Source organism: Ornithorhynchus anatinus, chromosome 5 (genome assembly GCF_004115215.2).
Source record: "Ornithorhynchus anatinus isolate Pmale09 chromosome 5, mOrnAna1.pri.v4, whole genome shotgun sequence".
Classification (NCBI taxonomy): Eukaryota; Metazoa; Chordata; class Mammalia; order Monotremata; family Ornithorhynchidae; genus Ornithorhynchus; species Ornithorhynchus anatinus.
The window spans coordinates 78424963-78431787 of record NC_041732.1 but is presented as its reverse complement, the minus strand read 5'-3'; the positions used below and the strand labels follow the sequence as shown (position 1 = coordinate 78431787).

The window sequence follows — 6825 nt, the reverse complement described above, 5'->3', positions numbered from 1 at the left end:
TGCTTACTGTATGCGGAGCACTGTAGTAAACACTTGGGAAAGTACAATACAAGCACTTAGTTCAGTGCTCTGCACACAGTAAGAACTCAAGAAATACCACTGATGGATTAATTGAGTGAGTGAGTGTCTGGGCTGCCAGATGAAAAGAGGAGCAGAGCACTGTGGTACTGTGGCCTTAAATCTGAACTCCAGCCCTGGCCACGTTTGGAGGACAGGGACCAGACTCAGAAACTCATGCATGAGGCGGGACTTCATCAACCCCCTCAGTGAGAGAGTTGGGGGTTTCACAGGCACGCTCAGGCCGAACAGCACAAGGACCTGTCAGAGGAGAAGCTGCGTGGACTGGTGGATACAGCATGGGTCTGGGAGTCAGAAGGACCTGGCTCTAATCCTGGCTCCACTTGACTTCTGTGTGACCTTGGGCAAGTCACTTTACTTCTCTTGCTCCCCAGTTCTCCCATCTGTAAAATGGGGATTGAGACTGTGAGCCCTATGTGGAACAGGTACTGTTTCCAACCTGATTATTTTGTATCTTTCCCAGTGTTTAGTACAGTGCCTGGTAAATAGTAAGCGCTTAAACAAATCCAAAAAAAAACCCCAAAACAGGGCATGAGGCAGGCCCGGGGCATTCTATGCACTTGGAGAGACTGATGCTCTAGACTGTCACACTGTGGACAGAGAACCCGTCTTCCAACTCTTCTCTACTGTACTCTCCCAAGTGCTTAGTATACTTCTCTGCACACAGTGAGTGCTCAATAAATACTATTGTTTGATTGATTGATTGATTACATCTGTGACTTCTGGACATTTAATAATAACAATAATAATAATAATGATGGTATTTAAGTGCTTACTATGTACCAAGCACGTTTCTAAGCGCTGCGGTGGACACAAGGTAATCAGGTTGTTCCATGTGGGGCTCACAACTTTAATCCCCATTTTGCAGATGAGGTAAATGAGGCACAGAGAAGTGAAGTGACTTGCCCAAAGTCACACAGCTGACAAGTGGTGGAGCCAGGAATGACCTCTGACTCCCAAGCCCATGCTCTTTCCACTAAGCCACACTGCTTCTGGACATTTGATATTCACCCCACCTTCAACCCCATAGCATTTATGTAAATATCTCTAAATTATATATTACAAATTGTTTACCTGTCTTAATTTCTGTCTCCTCCTCTAGACTACGAGCTCATTATGAGCAGGGAACAGTGTCTACTAACTCTGTTGCGATGTACTCTCCCAAATGCTTAGTACAGTGCTCTGCATAGGATAAGCACTCAGTAAATACTATTGATGATGATGATGATGGTTGTTGATAATGATAATGATGATGATGATGATGGAAACTATGAAGAGGAAAGTGGCAGGGATGGTGTGGGCAATGGGGTAAGCCACAGGAGAAGCAGCCAGAGAGAAGTCTGGCCTGGGGAAGTGTGGAAGAAGAGAAGTAGGAGGAGATGGGAGACCTGGCCATGGGAAATCTGGCTCCACCAGCCTCTCTGCACTTCCTCCAAGACAGCTCTTTTCCCATTCTCTCAGCTGCTCCTCCCCTGTAGCTCGGGTGGCTCCTTGTCAAAAAAGGAGATATTGATTGATCAGAAAGAGTTCCTGTTAAATAGCCAATATCCGGGCTGCGTTATTAGAGTCGAACTGGGTGTTGTCAAGGCCCCGGGGTACTTCAAAGCCTTATAGTAGCTTCACTTATTGGAATGAACAATGGGAACAGACCAAGGAAGCTTCCCTTTGAGGCATATGGAGCTGTTGGCTGATGTTTGCTTTTTATCACCTGTTCTGGGCTGCTGCCGCTCTGTTTTGTGTTAGAAAGATTGTGGGAAGGGTGAGGAATTAGGGGAGTCTGAGGGAGGGAGGGTGAGGAATAAGGGAGTCTGAGGGTGGGAGGTGCTGAGGTGCTGAGGGGTGCTGAGGGTGAGGAACACTGTCTGGGGGTGCTTCAAGTGAAATCTGATGCTGCTGGGGTAGAGCTTCAGAAAATCAATCCATCAGTCGTAGGTATTGAACCCTTAATGTGTGCAGAGCACTGTACTAAGTGCTTGGGAGAGTACAATACAAGAGTTAGTAGACACTTTCCCTGTCCACAGTGAGCTTACAGTCTAGAGGGGGAGACAGACATTAACATGAATAAATGAATTAAGGATACATGGGATGGAACGGGAATCCACACTGCCCCCCGGATACACCATCCACCTACCCCCCAGCCAGACGCAGTGAGCCTGTGGGCGGACCCCGCTTCCCCACACCGCCACCTTCTCCTCTCCCCCACCAAATCATCACCGTGTCCCTCAAACCCCCAGCTCCCCCGCACACCGGTCCCCAACACACACTCTTGGAGACAGACTGAGGGAGGGGTGAATAAAGGGTGCAAATCCAAGTGCAAGGGTGACTCAGAAGGGAGTGAGAGAAGAGGAAATGAAGACTTAGTTGGAGAAATGATTGAGAGCCCATGGATAGAAGATAAAAGTCAGTAAATAGCACAGATTTATCATCAGTTGGGCTTTCCTCTCCTCAGGCCCCCCTGGGGAAACTCCAAGGGGCCGGGTTGGAAGCCCTAGACCTCAATGTCATGGTCACCCTTTGCCTGGAGAGAGAGTTCAGGCCCCACGTTGGCCTTAAGTGAGGGGCACAAAGTTCAGTTTCCCTGTCTTGTTTTGCTGCCCAGGGTGCTGACAGTTCCCTCACTCTGACTTAAATTGGTGCTTGGTCTCTCACCTATTAACATCAGGCAGAAACTCCTCCCCTTCACTTTGAGATACCCATTCATCTCTCTCCTTCCTCTCTACTGCAACCCTGACAGCACACTTCTCCCCTCTAATACCAATTTAGTCATTCTGTCTCCCTCTCTTTTACTTTTGACCCCTTACTCACACCCTTCTTCCTGCCTGGAATTCTCTCCCCTTTCACATCAAACCAACACTCTACCCACCTTCAAAGCCCAACTAAAATCACATCTTCAGAACCCTGTCCAAGAGGCCAGGGATTCCCAAAGGTTCAAAGAACCAACTGCCAATCCCGTGGGTGTCTGCAGAGGGAAGTGTCAACGACAGGGCTGATTTCGGGACAGTGCTGGTTTGGCAGGTTTAAGAGGCTGGGAAGGGACGGCCGGAGCATTGAGCGGCTAATGAAACCAGGGGAAAATCCAGAGCTCAGGGTGAGCCTGGCACAGGCTGCTGGAAAAGAACAGTGCCAAAGTTCTAAACCAGAAGCAGTTTCCAGAATGCTGGCTGGTGTTTTGTGACCCAGCAGATCAATGGGATTCTCCTCCCCATTCCTTTCCTGAGCCTCTGTGGGGCTTAGAGAGATGGTTGGGACAGGGAGACTGCAGAGATTACAGGAGATTGCAGGAGATTGCAGGAGACTGCAGGAGATTGCCTGGGCCCAGAGAACTGTACTAAGTACTTGAGAGAGGGCAGCGTAATGGAGTTGGTAGACATGAGTCAGGAAGGCAGACTGGAGAGGTGGGCAGAGAAGGCTGTCAGCCCCAAATTCCTCTCCAGGGTGAGACAGAGACAGATAGGCTCCTCCTACTTAAACCGGCTCCCTCTGACTTAGACCGTGAGCCCCCTGTGGGGCAGGAACTGTGTCCCACCTGATTACTTGGTATTCCTTCATTCAACCGTATATACTGAGCGCTTACCGTGATCCGAGTACTGTACTTAGTGCCTGGGAGAGTACAACATAACAAGCAACAGGTACATTCCCTGCCCACATTGAGCTTCCAGTCTGGAGATCTATCCCAGTGCTTAGAAGAGCACTTGGCATATTGTAAGCACTTAACAAATATAATAGTAGTAATAGTAATAATAACCCTCTCAGGGTTGCACCTGGAGAGAGTTTCCAGTACTCTACCAGTCTCGGCTTCAGGAGGTAGAGTCAAGCGGAGGCCTATCCATTCCATTCCTAGCTTGGGCAGTGGTTAGTGAGTGGAAGGCCATCTGCTACAAGTCAAAACTCACCCATGCTGGGCAGTGGCAGCATGGGAGAGATTCGACGGCGGAGCCTCGAGTTTATTGTGCGGAAGGCGGCAATGGTAAACCACTACTAGATTTTTACCAAGAAAACGCTATGGATCCGCTACCAGAACGATTGTAGATGGAGATTGGGGTGTTCTCGGAGAGATGTGTCTGTGGTGTTGCTATGGGTGGGAAATGACTCGACGGCATAAGACGAGAAGTAATAATAATAATTATAATGTTCATCCTGTCCACATTCTGAAAATTTCAACCATGTCCCCTCTCCACCTTCATCTAAAACAGACATGGCCAAGCCTCCCGAACCATAAGGCATAAACACATCTCCTCCAGGGAGTTTTTATCTCCCTACCTTATTTGCCCTACTACTGCACTTATTCATTTCCTAAGCACTTATTCATTTCCCCCTTCAACACAGTATTCACACATATATTTACACACACACACTCTTTTGCTTTCTCTGTCTGTAACTTATTTTAGTGCCTGTCTCCCCTGCTAGATTATAAATCTCTTGAGAGCAGGGATCGTGTCCAATAACTCCACTGTATTGTATTCTTCCAAGTGTTTAGTGTGGTGCTCTGCATATAGAAGGTGCTCAATAAATGCCATTGATTGATTGTGAGAGAGCAGCAGATTAAAAAAAAGATTCCCTTAACCACAAAGATGAGCAGGAATCCCTGGAGGGGGGAGACGGACGACTGAGATAGTGGCAGTGAGTAAGAGCCTGCCAGGGTAAGGACTGAGTGTCAGACGGGCTGGGCATGTTACTTTCCCTGGCCTAGGCCAAGAAGGGGGTTTTGTGATGGGGGAGGATGGAGGTGGTGGAAGGACCACTCCCACACAGCTAAATATTAAACATTTGCTATTGAGATTTTCACCAGAACCACAAAACAAAGAGCTGAGGTTTGGTCATCCCAGCTCCAAAGAATTCTATCCCTCTCTGAGTAACTCATTTAAATATTTAAGAACCTTCACATCAGGAAGTTCTTCCTTCTGTCAAATCTAAATCCCTCCTGCTGCAATTCATGCCAATTTCCTCTTGTTGAGATTGAGGACACCTGAGTGTTTATATACCATAAATTGAAAAGGAGCAGCTAAGCACCTGGGAGATTACAGATGCTCAACAAATACAAGATGTTGACTGCAGAAGTTCCCATTGCTTTGAAGCATTGTTCATTTTACCTCAGGGAAGAAGCCAACCTAACCTGCTGAATATCAGGTTAATTTTCCCCTTCCCCCAACCCATCCAACCAGAAAATTATTACGTTCCTGATGGGAACCACTGACAGAAAGAAAGCATTTTTTTCACCAATCACAAGGCACTGGAACAATTCTTTGTCTCACAAATGAAATGGATGATTATTATTTTCGGCTCTCAAAAACAGTGATTGATTTTCGTGGGGTTTCTCTCATTATGTCATAATGTTGTTATATTGTACTTTCCCAAAGGGCTTAGTACAGTGCTCTGCACCACAGTAAGCACTCAATAAATTCCATTTGCTGATTGATTATGGATGACAGACAGAAAGTGGAGAAGCAGCTTGGCGTAGTGGATACAGCACAGGCCTGGAGTCAGAAGTCATGAGTTCTAATCCCAGCTCTGCCACACAGCTCTGCTGTTTGACCTGAGGCAAGTCACTTCACTTCTCTGGGCCTCAGTTACCTCACCTGTAAAATGGGACTGAGACTGTAGGCCCCACGTGTGACAGGGACCGTGTCCAACCCGATTTGCTTGTATCCACCCTAGCACTTATTACAGTGCCTGACACTTAGTAAGAACTTAAACACCACAATCTTTATCATTATCATTATTATTATTATTATTATTAAAGGGATCTCTCCAAATAATGAGCTCAATATTTCAGAATTTCAATTTCAAATGCTTGCTGCTCTCTGGTTTCCCCAACATAAGGGGCACAGATCCCCAAAGCTGAAGAGTGTCTGCAACTGTTATCTCTTATTTTGGCTATAATTGTCTTTCCCCCAAAGACAGAGTCAGAGAACACTGGCCAGTCAAATGCCCCTTTCCTCCCTCTCCATTTCCCATTCCGCAGTTACAAAGTTGAAAATCCGTCCAGCTCCTTTAAAAAAAAAATTCCCTTAACCACATTCCTTTACCTTGAATTGAGGTCATTAGTATTCACCGATCTATCAGGGCTGATGGATGTCCTCTATTTGGGCATGTGAACATATCTGGACACTAATGTGTTTAGTTAACATGTCTACTAACTCTGTTATACTCTCCCAAGCACTTTGTACAATGCTCTCATTAACTGATTGTTTGATGCTATTTGCTGGAGTAGACATAACCTCGATAGTAGATAGTTACCTACGCGTTACTCTTAACTCGTCTCTCTTATTCAACCACATATCCAGTCTGTCACCAAATCCTGTCAATTCAACCTTCACAACATCGTTAAAATCTGTCCTTCCCTCTCCTTCCAAACTGCTGCCATGTTAAGCCAGGCACTTATTCTACCCGACCTTGATTACTGCATTAGCATCCTTGCTGACCTCCCTGCATTTTATCTCTCTCCACTCCAGCCCATACTTCACACTGCTGCCTGGATCATTTTTCTACAAAACCATTCATTCCATGTTTCCCCACTCTTCAAGAACCTCCAGTGGGTTGCCCATCACCTCCACCTCAAAGAGAAACTCCTTACTTATGGCTTTAAAGCCCACTCTTACCTTACCTTGCTGCCTTCCTACTATAGCCCAGCCGACACATTTCAATCCTCTAATACCAACCTATTCGCTGTACCTCGATCTCATCTATCAAGCTGCCAACCTCTCACCCATGCCCTGCCTCTGGCCTAGAATGTCCTTCCTCTTACAG

General features: G+C 46.6%; 1 non-coding gene across 1 annotated transcript; it reads left to right on the top strand.

Annotated features, from left to right (window-relative positions):
* The first annotated feature begins 3821 nt into the window (after positions 1-3821).
* LOC114812594 lies at positions 3822-3961 on the top strand. Its single transcript, XR_003760245.1, has one exon. It is a non-coding gene; the product is annotated as a small nucleolar RNA SNORA7 (small nucleolar RNA).
* The last annotated feature ends 2864 nt before the right edge of the window (positions 3962-6825 follow it).